Raw genomic sequence first — 18,493 nt, forward strand, 5'->3', positions numbered from 1 at the left:
ACGACGACGACGACGCGACGTCAAGCCGCGCTGCCATTAAGGAAGAATTATGTTTTTATAATGGGGAGCGATATTGACAAGCAAGTGTAAATTGACGAAGCATGGTAAAATGCTAATCATTCGCTTCTTACTCGCGCGGGTTTGCCTCCGTACACAAAGGCGGGAGAATCAATCTTGTTGTTGCGCGTTGCGACGCGCAGTGTCTAAAGGATCGTGCACGCGGTAATCGAAGGTGAGGCTCGGTTTTACCGGCGCCGACTATCGCGAACGTTGATTAACGTGATTAATGAACGCTTCCGTCTTTGTCCGTGCACACTCGACGCGAGGGATCTCAGTCGAAAGCCGTTCAAATCGGCGAAAGCAGTCGTAAACATCGACGGGACATCGATGATGACGCACTGTGAGTTCTGTGCTTCGTCAATCGACGTTATCGATGACTTCACGTATCGTCGCATAATTTACTCCGACGACGCTCCTCGGTGCAGCCGAATGTCGTACCCAAGCATCGTCGTCGTCACATTTGTACACACGTGTGTACGAATACGCGTTCACGCGGTTGAACCGATTTACGACGTCGCAGAGGGGCCACGAAAGAACAAACGATAACGACGAGGAGCGCGTTGTGAATCTTCTCCGAGGCAACGAAGACGAGCGAACGTCACAGGTGATCTCTACTCGGGTGGCGCGTTGTGATTTCCACAAACTCTCTGCCCAGCACTTTCTCTCCGAAATACAACGAACGACATGTTAACGCGGGCCTGGAGTGTACTACCTACTTTCAGCGCGGTGTAATTAAACGAAGAGGCGTTTTCGGACAGTCGCACAGTAATTAACCTACACTCGGCCCGTCATTTCGCGACTCCGCACTTGACTCGACCTGGGTTAAACGCGGTCCCCTTGGCTCTCTCATATTTTTCAGCGTGTGTCGCATGTGTGTGTGTGTGTGTATGTGAGACGAGATCTCACGGTCGCAGTGGATGCGACGAGGACGACCCAGTGCACACTCTGTCCTCGCGAAAGTGGCTCGGCTGGTCGCGGACGAATCAACGAAAGAGATAGAGAGAGAGAGAGAGAGAAGAGATGCGGGTATAACGAGAGAGTAGGGCAGAAACAATCTTTTTGTTCGGAGGGCAGGTGGGAGGAGGGTGGCAAAGGTGTTTTTGCCGTGATAATTGTCGCGATCGTTCGATGTCGCGGGACGACGACTCGTGGAAGAAAAGAAACGGACGATAGAAAAAGAGAGAGAGAGAGAGAGAGAGGGGGTGGGTGGAAAGGTGAAGGGGAGGAGGAGAGTGAGAAAGAAATGGAGCATGGTCCTGCGTCGTCGTCGTCCCACGATTGTATGCTAAAATGATACACTCGGCGAGCGAGCTCCCGCGTATATCCGTAAACGCGAACCGCGCTCGCGGGAACCGATTTCTAAATCGGCCGTCTGGGCCCGGCTGCCGGGTCGCGAGCGTTGCACGTTGCGAGGTACGATCGCTCGCGATTGCGAAATTAACGCGGCGCGGTTTTTCCGACCGAAGGAAATACCGTGAGAGAGACGCCTCGTTAGGCACACAGCGCGTGCACCTCGATGTGCGTCGATATTGTATTGTATTCACGCATACGCAGAGACAGAAGAATAGATACTGCATTGAAATAAAAGTTGCTTGTCTCTCAAGTATTTCAGAAATTTTTACACCCGCGAGTCTGCGGGCTCGTCGCGTGAGCGTCGAATTTATTCCAAATACATTCTACATCCCGTCAAGTTCAATCAATATCTCAATGAAGAAATATCAAATTAAGAGAAAAATCCGGCTTGCGCGTTTCTTCCACGTAGAAAATACAAGTTTTACAAAAATCTTGAAAAAAAAAAAAAAAAAGAAAGAAAACCCCTCCTTCGAGCGCGTCTTGCTGAATTTTTCTTGCCGCGGACGTGTCTTGAGACTATCGTGAAGAAACTCTTTCCTGCCGCTGAAGATAAGCGTTGCTTCGCGGGAGGAAAGTAAACGCAGTATAATCGCTTTTCTTAGCGGTGGAGCGATATTTTTCCCCGTGCAGGGAACGATTACGGTACCTGAGCGTACTCTCTTTAAGTACTACTTGCGATCCGCCAATATCATCATCGGTAGCGTCGAGGTACATCTCGTTACGGTACTTCGATACTATCGAAGCGTGCTGGTGTATCACTCGCGGTACGGTACTTTTCGTGCGATTCAAGAGAGCACCGACTAGCGTTGTAGCCGCTATTCAGCGCGATGTTCCGCGATCATCAAGGTATTAATTAACGCGTCGCTTAGCGCAAGAATATCGATAGCGCATCGCGGCGCGGCGCGGCGCGGCGCTTCGAGCGATACTTGGAGATGCCCGAGATGCACTTGGCAGAGGCATCTCTCGCCTGCGTTACCCGGCAGGAAAAACAATAACGAGACGCTGAAGATAGAATCTGCGCGTGCAAATGCAGCTATTATCGAAAGTCGAGTACCGATAACTCGATACACGCGGCGCGACACGGAAGGAATACAGCGCGGAGGAAACGGTGCATCGCTGATATATAGGTGGATGCAATAAAAAGGCGAGTAGGCTACTCTTGTAACGGGCATCCTCGGGACCCGTTGGCAGGCCGTTGACTCCGTTGAAAACTTTCGCCGGCGCTTTCATGTGAAGCAGTCGCGGAGGCATTGCATGGACATTGCAAAAAGTGCTCGATATCGTTCCGGTCGCTAAAGCCGCTCGCGGCGGCCACGAGTTTCATCCTGCGGAAAAGCGTCTCTCCTCGCGCGCATCCCTTCCCCGATTAGAAATGTATCCCATAGTCCTGATCAGGTTAATCTCATTTGGACATCAGGTCCCAATAAGGTAATACTATCGGGTCCTAGTAAGTTATGTAACGCAGCGTGGATGTCAGGACCTTAGTAAGAATTCAGAGTCAGGTCCTTATTGAGTTACCTTATGGAATCCTTATTACGTTTCTTTTTTCTCAAATTATGGCTCCAGATTACTAGCCACGGCTATTGGATGATGACATTAGAAATAAGAAATGACACGCTGAAAATGTTTTCATGTCATTTCCAAATAAAAAGATATTTGCATGAAATAATACTTTAGATCGCTTGAACATACTTGTAAAATGTTTCGGCAGAGAAACGTAAAATGAATATCATAAGATCATCAAAGTATCACAAGGTGACAAGACATAAAGTAGTGTTAAAGAGAAAAGTTGCATGTCACGTTAATTTTACAACTATTTATTGACTGCTGAAAAAAGGATAGTTTCTACAGCATTTTACAGATATATTCAAGTGATCTGAAGTGTTTCTGAAGTTGTTCTATGCAAACATCTTTATATTTGGAAATAACACCTAAAAATTGTTTTGTTAACATTTGATAATGCAAATCGTATTAGGTACAATGAATAAGATCCCGACAAGGACCTGATTAACTGAACCATATTATAACATACATTAAGCTCCTAATGTGGACCCAATCATTATAACCTTATAAAGGTTTTCCTTATTCATTTGTCGTTAGGACATTATAACTGACTTACTTAGGATTACCTTTCATTCACCCTATTAAGTCCTTATCAATGCTGGATGAACCTGATCAAAATTTCTAGTCGGATCGTCGTCCGAACGTACAAATGGCTAGTCCTAGACGCCATCCTGCGGGCTTTTGAGACTCAGCTGCCCCTTCTTGGGACATCTTTGCTTAAATTTTCAAGAATATATAAAAAACGAATTTGAAAAATTTGACAACAACAATAATTTATCTGACGAGGCAACTCTTTAGATCATACACACACACACACACACACGCACTATTATTTTTCAAGTACAATTTGTCATATAATCTCGGGTGTGGAAAATGGAACAGTAATTTTATACACAGCGGGAGAGCAGAAAACCTGGCAGATCTCAAGACGGAGGAACACTCCAGCAGAGAGGTCTGCACGCGCAATAATTCTAGTTTCTACAAGTACGGCCCTCGATGTTTCGCTCGAGTCAATTCGACCAGCGAACCAGGCAAAGCGCGCGGGATGTACGGGATCTTGACGAGAGTATGCGCGATGATATTTCGTATCACGTCGACTGCGATGTTCGATCGCGCACGACACCGCGCGCGGTCCGCTGTACATACATGACAATGCAAAACACTGGAACGGCAGACACCTCAGGAATACCGTGTCTACGCTTATCGCCTCGTCCGTCCGATTCTCCGGTTCCGGCATCGGCGGCGGCGCTACACACTACTGCCGCCGCCGCCGCCGCCGCCGCCTTCGCCGTCGCCGAGTAACGAGGAAGGAGAAACAGACGGAGAAGATTGCAATCACGTTTATGAGTCCGATGCGAGCAATAGCTGGCGAACGTCTGGGTCGCGATCGCGGAGTAACGTCAACCCGGCCCTCCCAGCTCAAACGCCTTCGTCTTCGTTCCGCTGTTTGCTTCGCAGCGGTACGTCTCCTCTCTCGCGCCGCGTTGTAAAATCGCGCGAGCTCGAGCGCACGCTCGAATGTAAAATTCGCCAAGGCGTTTATGCGGCGTCAACGGATTCCCGTGGCCACCGGCATTCGCGTCTTCTCAAGGAAGGAAGCGGAGGAAACGCGCCTCCTCGGGACTTTCTCACGCGAAGGCGTCGTGTTTGCTGTATCCCCGCGAATACCCATCTCTCTCTCTCTCTCTCTCTCTCTCTCTCTCTCTCTCTCTCTCTCTCTCTCTCTCTCTCTCTTTTTCCCTTCCTCTCCTCTCTTCTCCCTTTCCTCCCCCGTCCGTCCCTAGCTCTCTCTCTCTCTCTCTCTCTCTCTCTCTCGCCACCGCGACGGATCCTAATTGCGATCTCCTACGACTACCTACGGAGCAACCGCAGTCATTTAAATTTGTGTCATTACATTCCGAGTGCGCGAAGCCGCGCGCGCGTGCGCGCGGCACCGGCTGCGACGCCGACGGTGAAACCCAGGTGCATTCTCGGCGTAAAATTCCATTCCGCCGGGGCGCGCACAATGGGCGACGTGTCTCACGGGCGGATATCGCTCGATTAATGGCATGCGAACCCTTCACTTTCGGAGCGGAATGGCCAATTGCGATGCGGGCTAGCGAATTGGCAAGAAGCGATTTGCCGAGTCGCTCGAGAATGATCAGTCGACACTTCGCCAGTCGTTCGTTCTCTCTCTCTCTCTCTCTCTCTCTCTCTCTCTCTCTCTCTCTCTCGCCCTCTCCTTCAAATCCGATCGTCCATGTACGCCGAATTATTTCCGCTCCTTCGAACGCGGTTACATCCGGCGCTTTCTACAAAGTCGCCGTGAAACCAACATTCGACATTTCGAGCCGCTGACACGCGCGATCGATCGGCTGCAGTGGACATGCAACATTCAGCGCTGCGATTTGGTAATACGGCAGAGGGAGAGGGGGGAGGGAGGACACCGTCCCGCCGCTCGGGATACCGTCTCGGGGCACGTTTCGCAATGAAAGTCATAAGACGCGCCGGCGGCGAGGAAGAAAGCTCGCGCGCTCGTGGAAACTGAGGTATCAACAGAAGATCTCCGTGGAAGCGCTCGCGCGCGGTGTGGTAACGCGAATAGATTTGCATTTACAATGGATTCTCGCGTATCGTATCGCGCGCGAGTGATGTACGTACGTACGGTTCTCTCGGTGCATCAGCATAATTACTTTGTAATTATGTCTGCGATGTGTATTACGTAAAAGTGACGCCTTGGCGCGCGCGGATACACGGATCAGCGCGCGACTCGCTGCTTCATTGAAACTGAAATTCAAGCGAGTCCTTTCGGAGATTCGCGCCGACCCGTCCGCCGGATCGTTTTCGATTTTCCGGCGGAGCTACGCGAGACTTAAAGTGGACGAGACAACTCGCGCGAGCTCGGAACAAAAACCGCTTCGTCGACGCGCGCGCGCGCGACGTCCCGCACGACATTCCGCGATGAATTTAACGCAGATGTTTACGCCAAGCCGTCCGCCTCGACGTCGATGGAACGTTCGGCGGAACGAATCGATAATGCCGCAACATTGCGTTTTTCTGACTGTCCCGGCTAGAATGTTTTCCACGAATGTATTTGGCAAGTTCGCCTCTGCGCACGAACGCTGCTTTGCTGCACGAAATGAATTGGAAATGATTTGCGTCATGTACGAATCGGCGATAACGGGACCGGAGGGGAGAGAGGGGAGGTGCGTGCGAGACTGCGATGGAGTTTGAATGAAAAAAGTTTCGGGGATGCTCCTTTAACGCCCGACTTTTTTATATAAGTGTTTTAAGAATAAAATTTGAGTTTCTTTGAACTGAGACTATAAGTAGTGATGACCAAAAAAAATATCAGAATTTTATATTGGTTTATTTTATCGTTCGTTTTTCGTTTATTGGTAAATGGTGACTTGGATCCTAAAAGTATACGCGAAATGAGCAACCTATCTTCCTAACGGAGAAAAATGAAGGGTAATCTATACGACATGACTCTGATAGTCAGCTTGACATTTTTGAGCTGAATTGATTTTATTGTATTTGTGAGCGAAGTTTATCATTCAGAGCGTCAAGCTTACTATTTCAGAAGAATATCTTGCAGATCACCATTTAGATAGTCAATCGTCCCTTCATTTTTCGCCGCATAAAAAACTGTAGGTTTCACAAAAATAGGTTGATTTCTTGATTTTCGTGTTCCACCATATTGGATTCGCCATTTAGAATTTCTGTAATCCTGTGATTGAATTTCTTTTAATTTCACATTTTTGCATCTGAGAAAGCTTCCAAATGCATAAAATTACAACAGATACCAATCTCTTCATTTATAGCGCACTTCCAAGTGTCAGTAACAATGCTAACTATGCCTACTTGGAATTTGACAAAACATGTTATCATTAAAATTGAGCTAAGAACAGACTAAACCGAATCTACGTACAATCTATATACCATTTTTAGAATTAGAAGAAGAATTCACCTTTACCTTTTATAACCAAGTTACGGATTTTTAAATGCGTTTCTGGCAACTATAGTTATCAGTAGGCGTTGAAGGGTTAATTCCATTTGCGCGCGCGACCAGCGTCTGCCAAACTTTCCGCTTCGCTCGAATCGAGTCTACCGCGAAATGTGTGATTCGCTATCACACATTTTTCACGCGTCTTATCGTTCGCGAACCATCGGCTCGCCGCTGATATTTTCACACCGGAGACACAAAATCCTCCGCGCGAGGGTTGCCGAAAACTGCGGCAAAATACACACGCGGAACAATACACATTGCGTCCGCGCAAACGTCACTTACTCCGAGGATGTGTTGTTTCACACATCCGCAAATGTGACACGAAATCAGACAACAAGAATATCAGACCGAAGCATAAATTCGAGTGCGATATTCTCGAGGAGAGAACAAACTCTTCTTTCGGGGAACACGATAAATGCGTTTCGCGGAAATTTCCGACGAGTATATTTTTTCAGAGACCATCATCGAGAAGGCATTTCTTTTCCACTGAACGTGATCGTTATTTCAGAGAAAGGAAAGCAAACCGATCGCTTTTCTCAGCGGCAAAACAATACCTTCTCCCTCCGCTCCTTCCGTTCCGCGAACGGGAACGTTTTACCGTACCGTCGCGCGAATCGAGTCGAAGAATCCGCGGCTGAAGCGAAGTATGAAAAAATCGCAGGTGTATCGGCAGAGAGCGCGACACACCTTTGCGTAATAATCCCACTGAATTCGCGCAATAACGGCGCGAAGACGATCCCCCGCGGCTTCGTCTGCCGCGGCATTATCGCTTTCAACGGCCTGGATTCGCAGCGGATCACACGATCGGCGCCCGCCGCCGATACGAAGAACCGTATCGCGCCATCGACCGCACAAAAATCATGACCACTTTCTGCAACGTCTGTCCCAGTTATAAGCTCGCGATGCATCTCGCCGCGTTTACCGCGAGCGATCGTCGCCGCCTCTCGCCGGCCACTGCGAGCAGCAGTCCAGCAGAAACGAGAAACTCGCGCTGGCGAACCTTTAAAATCCAACGTCGTCCTCGTCATCCTCGTCGTCGTCGTCGCTCGCGCATATATTCCCCATAGAATGCCGTCTATTCTCCCGTGCGACCATTCCAACATAAAATTCCGCGATTATGACATTGTTCGAGCGAGAGTCGCTAAAAAGCCAAGGTCGTTTTTTCAAGTATCCGCGAACGATCGGCGGCGGCGGCGGCGGCGATGGCGGCACCGATGAAGAAATTGCCGCGCATAATTTCGTAGAATATTAAAGAGTACGGTTGCGCGCGGTGTGCTGCTGCTACTGATCGGCCGATTTTTCAGCTTTGACATCCCGCGCGAAATTACACGCTTATACGGGACGCGACAACGATCTCGACGATTATGAGCGGCGTTCATAGTGGTCGCACGTTGGATAAACGCCGGCCGGCGAGATCGCGCGAAAAACAGACCCGTCTTCTCGTCACGAAACCCTCGCCGCTGCGGCGGCCGCGGCCTGCTTGCTCGCGCGCTTGCTTAGCTTCCTATCCTTGAACCTCCGAGAAGAGAGATAAAGCAGGTACAAGTACACATACCGCGGGTGTGGCTGGTGTATGTATCAGCGGGCGGGCGAGCGAGCGAGCGAGCGAGCGGCGGAACGAAAGAGACGGCGAATGTCAAGTGTGTCACGCGAGTGAAACGTTTGCGCGGCGCGGAGCGGCGCGGCGGTTTATTGCGGCGCGCGCGATATTGTGTGCCGATCCGATATTGTGTGTATGCGCGAGTGCCTTCGAAAGCGATTATGTATTAGGTAAATCGGAAAGTTCCGTCCATCTAGCGGCAAGTAGCTACAGCTAGAACTGTCGTTAACTTCTGATGTCTAAACGAAGCTTAATGGTTTGTTTTGATATCTGTCAATAACATTCAGTAAACATAAAGGTATACGTCTGCATCAGTAACATTGTTTTTTCGTCGCATCGAAAGTGTCGAAATTTGAGCTAAACAAGCGTCATTTGCGCGAAGTGTTAATCTTTTGCTTCGATTGGGAGAAAACTGCAAGTGAAGCTCATCGAATGTTTGTAGTTTATGGTGACAATGCTCCTTCCGATAAAATATACAGAGAATGGTTTCGACGCTTTAAAAGTGCGGTGATTTTGATGTAGAGGGCGAAGAGCGTTCTGGACGGCCAAGAGTATTCGAAGACGAAGAATTGCAGGCATTGGTGGACGAAGACCCATGCCAAACGCAGAAGCAACTTGCAGAGGCATTAAATAGTGCTCAATCTGTCATTTCCGATCGTTCTTATACCCAATTGTTCGTTTGTGATTATTTATAACAAATCAAAGTTGAAAAAGAAATGCTTTTCCTAGCGAAAAATCGATTCCTCGGAGAGTATTGAATGTAGAGGTCTGAAATTTTCACCAAATATTTTTCCGATGTTGTACAAAAGCATATATACTTTTTTCAGTATTTTTTTGCAGGTTAGATTTTTTTTTATAAACAAATATTTCTGCAAAAACGGCCGAAATTTGATTTTTTGCACTTTTTAGCTCTGTTTTCCTAGTTTCTTTCATTCTCCATATCTCCGTCTCTTATCCATACTATCGATATTATTTTATTAATAAAAGATTCGTAATCCGCGATTCGAAAAACCCATATATCATCAATAATAATCGGAATTTTTGTCAATTTCGTAATCAGCGACCCAAAAAACGTACGACTACCAAATATTTTAATAATTTTCTCAAGGGAAGTTAATTCGCCAGTGAAAGGGTTAAATAAAGCCATACGTTTTGCGAAAAAAAAAAAGAAGACGGACGGAACTTTCCGATTGACCTAATACATACAGGGGCTCCGGCGCTGCTAATGCCGTTGGCGGTCGTTGGCTAGCTCGCGCGCGCTCCGCTGTTGATCGCATGCAAGGCGTTTTATTGGCGCTAATACGTGTCTCGTTCACTCCAAGGAGAGGATCGCTCTCGAGGCTCGTTAAGCGACAGACCGAAGAGTGGCCGAACTTGCATACCTCTCTGTCTACCGGTCGCGTCGCGGCCAAAGAGTTTCTTCTGTAACCGCGCCTTCCGAGGGAAGGTCGTGGAAGGTGATCACGAAGGGATATTATTCCAAGAATAGACCCGAGCGCGCGCGCGAGAGAGAGAGAGAGAGAGAGAGATGCATTCGAATAAACCCTCGTCGAGTCGAGTCGAGTCGAGTCACTTTAGCGGAGGGGTCAAGTGGTTTTTAATACAGTGTGAACGGCGACTCGCGTTGATGCGACGAGGTGATATGATCGAAACGTGCTGAAACGTATCCGATATCTTCCTCATGGGGCATTTCCACGCGGCTTTTCTTAGGTCAGTGTCAGTAAGGATAGTGTAGAAGTAAAAGATCAACGCTCAGCACGCAAAGATTGATGTGGAGAATTAAATTAAATTAACTTTAGCCGGAGCCGTAAGACGAAGCGAGGAATAAATATATCCCTGAAAGAAGCGCGAAATGCACGAGACTTGTGTGCGACGCGGCACTTGTGTGGCCGCTAAAAAACGAGCGTCGCGAAAGAGCGATCATTCGGATTCCAAGCAAGTCGAAACCACAAGCGCGTTGAGAAAAACAGGAAAGCAATTATGCACAGCCATACATCTCGAATGAGCGGCCGCGTAGGTAAATGAATGTCCGTGAGAACGCCGGACGCGGGGGGGGGGGGCGGGGGAGGAGGGAAGTGCAATCGCGTGGAGAATAACGGACGGATGACGAGGACGACGAGCGGGCACCAGGAGGGACCACCTCCTGGTAGGTGCTAACCTCGTGACTAAACTCGCTTGATGCGTTTTCCGGCCGCCGTCTGCACCTGCAGGGAAACGCACTCGCCCTTCTCCCCCGACTCTCCGTTTTCGCGCACCTGACAGGAAAGCATTAACCGATTGAAGCAGCTCTGCGTCCCTCATAAAAGCGTCATCTTCGTCACCTACGTCCTTACTAACATCGGGACTTCTTGCCTCGCTACTGATACTCCCTCGAGCGAAAACCGAACGTCTAAGCGGACCTGCCTAGCATTTTCGCAGCTGCGACGTTTCGGAGATGCAAATATGTACGTAGCGCAGATAAATTCGTGAGCCCTGCAATGTATATTCTCGCCTTAACAAGGTTAACTAATTCGTGACCTCCTTGCGCGAATGCGCAGAGCGGGATATTCTGGAGAAATAGATGTGTAAATCTTCCAGGAATTATGACGCCACGTATATGTGCCTCTTTGTCCGATAAAAATAACTTGTAAGATTTATATCTCAGCACCCACATTCGAAAGATTTTAGCGGAATCAGCTCGCTCTTGGGAAATCTGAAATAGTCCTCTAATCCGATAACCTGAAGTGATTCACTCGTAAATATCTATAGTCTCGAGTCTCTAAGCGCGTCTCTGCATGCAAGAGCTGCGCGCGCGCGCGCGCGCGCGCCTCGCTGGGTCTCGACTAGCACAAGATGTATGCTCTACGTGTAGCGGGAAAAGAGACTTTTGCGATGAGACTCGTAACGCGCCGAGCGAGCTTCTCGTTTCCATGAAGGGAAATATACCGTGTAACTCTGAGAATAAGTCCGCCGAGTCACGAGGTGCCTGCCTGTATGCGATGGATCGTCTCAAAATAATAGTCCATAACTGGGTAATCATACATTCCATAAAGTAACCAGCGGGTAAGCGAATCGTTACGCTGATGTACATTGACACAGGTCGGAATAAACCGAAGGGCATAACGTCATGCAAGCCGCTCGCGCACGTCGCGCGCGATCGGAAAAATCCGTAATTCGACGTTCTGCGCTGCGCGCGCCGTTCCTCGACTTTTGTGCTCGTTCGCGTGCGAATATCCGCGACTTGCCCTTCCGGGCATGAGATTTGAAAAACGACCGCTGCGTCGTAATGAAATTCTCGCAGAAATTAACGCGCACCTTTTTACAACTTTTTACAACGCGTTTCTTCTTCAACGCAACGTGTGTGTTTGCGTATATCTTAGGTAATTTAAATATTACGCCACGTCGCACATCTTAACTTGGGAGGGAAAAGTTGTAAACCAATTTGAACAGATTAACATGTTTCACATGTTTGGCGGTAGGAAACTGAGAGATCGATAACAGTCGAAAAAATTTTCAAGAAAAAAAAAAAAAGAAAAACACATTACAAAAAACAGACAGGGTATTCGTTTCGGGCGCTGATTAAAAAATTTTTTTTTTATTAATCCATCGATTCTCAGAATGGCTGACGACAAAGGAGGATAATTGACAACTGTTGTATCTAGACAGGTTTTTACGACGAAGCCGAATATCATTTTGGTTCTCGTTCTCCGATTCGACGTAAGACGGCCCATTAACAACTCAATGATTTTACCTCACGTGTTTAATGACGCAGATAACAATCGGCTTTTCTGGCTAACAAATTACGATTACGAAAGCGCTCGACGTTGAGACCGCGATTAAAGGAACACACGTCGATATGTAGTCGATAATATATCAACTTTTTCCATTTAGATGTAAAATCATGTTTATAAAACAGCTTGTACCACCGGGATGCAAATTTCATGAAACTTTTCTCTCTAGTTCCGCAGGCTTATATAATCAAAATACCGCTGAAGGTCAACTTTGAGCTGCAGATTTTTTGCATCTTCACCTGTCTCTCCTGTCTCTCAAGCCTCATCCGTAATATAATTCCTAAATATCAAATCGACACTTGTTTGCAGAAACGAATGTTTATCTTTTATCATCCTCTTCCTCGACATCAACCAAGAGACGAAAGCTGTTGATAATCAAGCCCCAAGATTATTCGAGGAATTTGCACATGGGAGGCGATAAAGAACATCTGGTGAACAACCTACCACATGTCTCATTACGTTTAATTCATCGCGTATTAACCGGCTAAAAGAGCAAATCACTCGTCGCCTGGATGACAAATAAATGCAGACGACAAAGTCGCGCGTCTCATCTCGCCTGCTTGTATCATCACAATTGCCGGGGAGGGAGGGCGGGGGAGAGAGAGACTTTTACGCGAATCGGAATAGAAATCTAACGAGATATCCACGACGATACAGTCAGTTGGAGACCAAATCGATCGATCTTAGCTCCTCGATGTCGTATTTTCAGACTCTCGTGTGCTTCTCCTTCCGAGCCTGCTTCCCTTATTTTCTCGCGATTTTGCCGTCTCTCGGTTTCCAAGCGACTTTCGACAAACAGCCGTCAGACCGGTACTCGAAGGTCGTCTTCGGATTCGAGAGCTTATCTCGTTATCAATTACGTGAGGTTCGTTGTTCCCCGAGCGCCACCGCGCCACCACGGGTTCTTGCATCACCCGGGTGTTCGTTCCTTCTCATGTCGATTTTATATCGCGACACGCGAAATATAAAGAGAAAGAGGTAACGAGCGCTGCGTGCGCGCGTTGCGTAAACTCGCGCCTATCGTGCGCGCGACGCCGCGCCGGTCTACCGTAAACTTGACTTTACGAGCGGGGAGGTGCGAAAGCGGCCGCAAGTGCAAGAGAGAAGCCCCTCGTCGATGAGCGCGGCTGGACTTTTTCGCGGTTGCTCCTGCACGTTGCTTTCGTCTCGCCGACGTAACGGTTCGCCGTCGTCATTGCGCGATCTCTCGCGCGCGCGAGTCGTCGTCGTCGTCGCCGTCGTCGCCGTCGTCGCCGTCGTCGCCGGCCGCCCCGCAGACGACGGAGATGGGAAAGTCGATTCCGCGCGCCGGAGGTCTTCCTTTTTAGAACCTCACTTCCAAATGAACTGTTCTCCCCATTCTGTATCCCGCCGACGGGGTTACCGAGCCCATGTAACCGCTTCGTACGGGCGAGAGAGACGAGGAGGAGAGACGAGAGTCGGGGAAACGAGCGGTTAAGAAGCGCCGCCGGGATCGCTTGTCCCGTCCGCTAAGTAAATTGTTTATTCCCATCGGAAGCATTTGCTCTCTAATTATGAGTTTTAGCGCAATTAATATCTCGAATGCTGAACAACGCTGCCTGTCGTGCAATTAATATCGTGGGTGGTGACGATGTCACACGCTCTCTCTCTCTCTCTCTCTCTCTCTCGCTCTCTCTGTATTCGTGTAAAACAACAAATTAAGTTTATTTTATAAAACGTAGCATACGAGAGGGGAGAGTTCCTCAAACAACGTGTTGGACAAACAATCGTCCGCGCGCGACACTGCTTCTTGTTAAAATAACATTCGCACGATGAGCGTTCTCTCATCTTCCGACGAGACGCGCGTATATAATTGAAACATAAACAAGCGAAGCAAATTTTCTATTATTAGCGCCGAAATGCGAATTTCCGTGCGGAGTGGGGGGGCTCTGTAAAACTCTGGTGATTGCGCAATCTTTCAACCTCGAGGCGAGTTTACCTCCGAGCACAATGCGGAATTTGACAAATGTCACGCGCCGCGCGGAATAGACGCGCGGCGCTCACGCGTTGTTTGCACAATGCGGAACGCTTTTGTATCCTGAAATCCCGCCGATTTCGAGCCGCGGAAGCGAGGGGGGCCGGGTAGGGATCGTGTCGCGATTCTCCTCGGAATGAAACGAATTTCGTGCACAGCTCCGAATGTTCGCCCGCGCGATTAATTACCGCATTCGCGCGCGCAGCTGTGACGTAATCCGCGAATCATCTGGATGGAACTTCCGGAATGCGGCAGGATTATTCCGCGAGGCACTTCCGTATGCGTTCCGCGTAACGGAGCGTTGCGAGGCCGTTTCGCCGGCGATTCGCCGGCGTAATTGAAGGAGGCCTGATTGTCAGAAGCAGGCGAATGCGGCTTCAGGCACGATCGAAGGGAGCAATAAAGGATCGCCATTACGTCGCGACAGTCTGTGCGACCGCACAAATAACTCGGAGAGAGAGCTGTATCGAGCAATCAAGGATCGCTTGAAATAACATAATTAAGTACAAACTATAAAATTCTACTGCTTCGGGCAAATATATAAAATATCCAAACATTTATATATTTAGAAAACGTGTTCCATGTACTGTTTAATGTTCCAATTCAATAAAAGTCCCAAAGAATTTATACTCGGATCTCGTAGGGTAATAAAACGAAACACGTTGATACTCTTAACCTGTTCGTGCCTTCAGAATAAATCAAGTATAAGCGTGCTTCGTTTGGTTTGATCACTCTATAAGACCCGCGTATAGGCGCGGGTTTAATTTTGCTTCGACATGTGACGACGTAAAGAGGCAACAACAATTGACAGGCGGAATATATCTTACTCGAGGATTTCCGTCCTTTAAATTGAAAGTTCACTACAAAGTTACTCAGGAAATTATTGTCAAAATTCACGCGTACACATCACTCGGCGGCGCAGCGCGCATAGACGAGAGAGAAATAACGCGTTTAGTCGCGCGATAAAGAGAGCGCGCCGATAAGAGGAGCTCCCAGCAAAGATCGTCTCACGGAAATCAACCTTGACATTAGATGGCTGCGTCTACTTTCTCGCTGCGCGACAGGTATAAAAGTAGGGTCGCCATGTCCACGGGCTATAACGGGGCACCCAGCGATTTCCGCGCGATCTAACGTCTAATCAGCGGCTCGACAATGGGGATTAGGCGTCGGGCGACGATTGGCACCTATTATAAATAACACGAATTATAAATAACACGAAATTCATACGACCGTCCCCGCGTACCTGCGCATTACGCTCGGGAGAGACATCGCGCGCGCGCGCGCCTTATTAAGCGCTGCCGCTGATTTGCTGGCAGAACGCGACGAGCGCGCTTACTTCCTAGAGGTGGTTTTACCGGCGGATTATCTCCTGGCGGGATAATCCCGAGGAGTGCCTAACGCGCGACTCCGTTCAAAGCGGCGGTTGCTAATCGCACGTCTCCTCTGTTTCTTCCCCTCCCCTCCCCCTCCTCTCGCCTACCCTTCTCTCGCCCTTTATCGCGGTCGCCTATTTTCTCGTTAACTCGCTTCAAACGCGACACAATCGCGACACGACGTCATCGTCGTCATTATCGCTCCAGCGGGCGAGTTTCGGAGGATTCCCCGGAGTGAGCAGGACTTCCTGCTGGAAAACGCGTCGCAGGCTTCGTTCAATTGCAAGTAAATTGCGAGTCGTGGAGTATACTGTACGGGAAGAGAAGACCTCACACTTCGTGGAGCCAAATGAAGACCAAATGAAAACTCGGTGACGAGAAACGAGAGCCGAGAACGTTCGTATGTGAACTTTCGACAACGCGGCAAAACTCGAGTGAGATCAATCTCACCGGTGGTCGTCGATCAAATATTTAATTTTAACATATTTTCTCTCTCTCTCTCTCTCTCTCTCTCTCTCTCTCTCTCTCTCTCTCGGTGTACTACGATCGAGCTCTTATCCTCGTGCGCACTTTGTGCACGTTGAACTCACGTTGAACTCATTGCGTCGCTGCTCGAGATGCTTCAACTTTGCACATTGCACACCTATCGAAGACCGATGACGCGATTCGAATTGTAACGTCCATCATCCATCATCGGTACATCGATCGTGCGTAAAGCCCGTGTCACACTACGGATTGAAGATCAAGGATTGCGGATTATTGAAGATTGAAATTTGACCAATCGGAATAAAGCGAATCGAGAGCGAGATTTGTTGATCTGTCGAAGTCTAATCTTCAATCCGCAATCCTTGACTTTCAATTCGTAATGTGACACGGGTTTAAGCAAGTGCGCGGGGGTAAACCTCTCTCGATCATGCTACATGCGCACACATGCGGTTTGATCTGAAGACTCGTGCGCGAAACAAAAGAGAGAAAAAAAGGGGAACGCGCCTCGCGCGCCCCACGCGGTTAAGAGTGTTAATTAAATCGTACGTCACGACGTGTAACGGGACGTTAATAAACGGAGCGGTTAAAACTGCTAAGTCGATGGGGGATACATTAAAGCGCAAATCAAACGGATTCCGTTACCGTCTTTAACCGTTCCACGCAGCAGCCGGCTGCTGCGACGCTCACGATCGTTGTCTGTATCGAAATGTTTTCCACGTTAGCCGCCGAGTGGCTATTTATTCACGCGTACGAGCACTTCCGACTTTCAAAGTCGCGAAGGCAAAGAGAGTGTCTTATCTCGCGCGACACATCGAGTCACACGTTGAGCGCGCTGTTGCCCGGGGAGATGATGGAGCGATAAAATAGCGAATTTGTGGTGTGCTCGAGAGAGAGAGAGAGAGAGACCGGTTCCTTCCACTATTTCCTCGCGATATTTCGGGAAGACTCCGACAAGACCCTCGGTCGTTATCCACATAATTCGTCCGAATGGCCAGGGAATAAATAAACAAACACCTCGCGGGACCACTAATACGTTCAATGGTATTCCTTTCAATCGGCAGATCCTTTCGCGATAAATTTGCCGATTAATTTACATATATCCTCATCCGCTCGATTTTATCGGTAAACATTCGAGGAACTCTCGGGGACTCTCGCGCGGCGACCGTAACGACGGCGGCACATGCGAGGAATTTATTATCCGAAGGCGAAACTAGACGCCCGGGCTGGGCAAGGACTCCGCGCGTCGCAACGACGCGTCGCGCGACGACGTTCGCGCAGGAAAGGGACAATAAAGCGTTATGACGCGCGTCACGGCTAGTCGAGCAGTTTTTAGAGAAACGGTGCAGCCAGACAACGGCGCGCGCTGCAGCTGACGCGCGAATATTGTCGATCGATGGTATTTCGTCGTTTCTCGAAGAGACGGCACTGGGTGATTACTGCGTTAAAGAGCTGCACGACGGACGGATCCGTGCCGTCCGCGGCGGTGCTGTGCGCGCGTGTGCGTACGATGAAATTGATAATTTCAGGGCCTACATTATACTTGCGCACCGGCGAGTCCAGCAATTGGCTGGAGCGGCGAATCGAGCGAGGGTGCGCGCGCGTTCTGCTTTATTTTTAGTCCACGCAGGATGTCCCGGGCGAATTGCGCGAGCGGCCGTAAATATTAGGAGATAAACCGCGCGAAAAGGACGAAAGCCACGCACGTTTGCTGCTTCGGTATTGGGTCATCGGTGATGACGAAAGAGACTGGAATTTTAAGCGGCGCGGAACCAATTATAAAATCCGGATAACGAAACTCCACCTCTCTCTCTCTCTCTCTCTCTCCGGATCGGAGAGTGACTGAAGTGCAAATGGACCGTAACCAAATGAGAAGTCGCTAATTAATCGAGGGCTTGATTGCACGTCTCTCGGGATATCTGGAGCTGAACGTTCAGGCGGCGCGTAACGTAATTGTAATTTCGTTGCTCCGTTTGATCGACCGACGGCGAAATACATCGCGCACAGTCGGCAGGTGAGAAAGTCGTTACGCGTCACAAATATTCCTGGCCTCTCAATCGACGATCGCTCGGCTTCCTTCCGCTCGCGCTTTCTTCTCGCCGAGTTCTCTGCGCGCGAGTTGTCCGGTTTGCCGATCGAAAGTCATTAGGCGCCGCCACGAGGACTTCAGTTTTCTCGACGAGTTGAGCGTCTCAGCGTCACAAACGAAATATGTTTAGCCGTCTTACGACGAAATGCCTTGCGAAGCGCGTAGCCCGGGCAGCTCTCCTAATTACACCGTAATTTAACTCCGTCCACTTTAATTAT

At 49.0% G+C, this 18,493-nt stretch overlaps 1 protein-coding gene across 2 annotated transcripts in view; it reads right to left on the bottom strand.

Moving 5' to 3' along the window:
- The window catches only part of LOC105189864 (trichohyalin), a 60,466-nt gene that overhangs the window by 29,629 nt on the left and 12,344 nt on the right, over positions 1-18,493 (bottom strand). The window lies entirely within an intron of this gene.

The sequence above is a fragment of the Harpegnathos saltator genome, unplaced genomic scaffold (assembly GCF_003227715.2).
Source record: "Harpegnathos saltator strain DR-91 unplaced genomic scaffold, Hsal_v8.6 scaffold695, whole genome shotgun sequence".
Classification (NCBI taxonomy): Eukaryota; Metazoa; Arthropoda; class Insecta; order Hymenoptera; family Formicidae; genus Harpegnathos; species Harpegnathos saltator.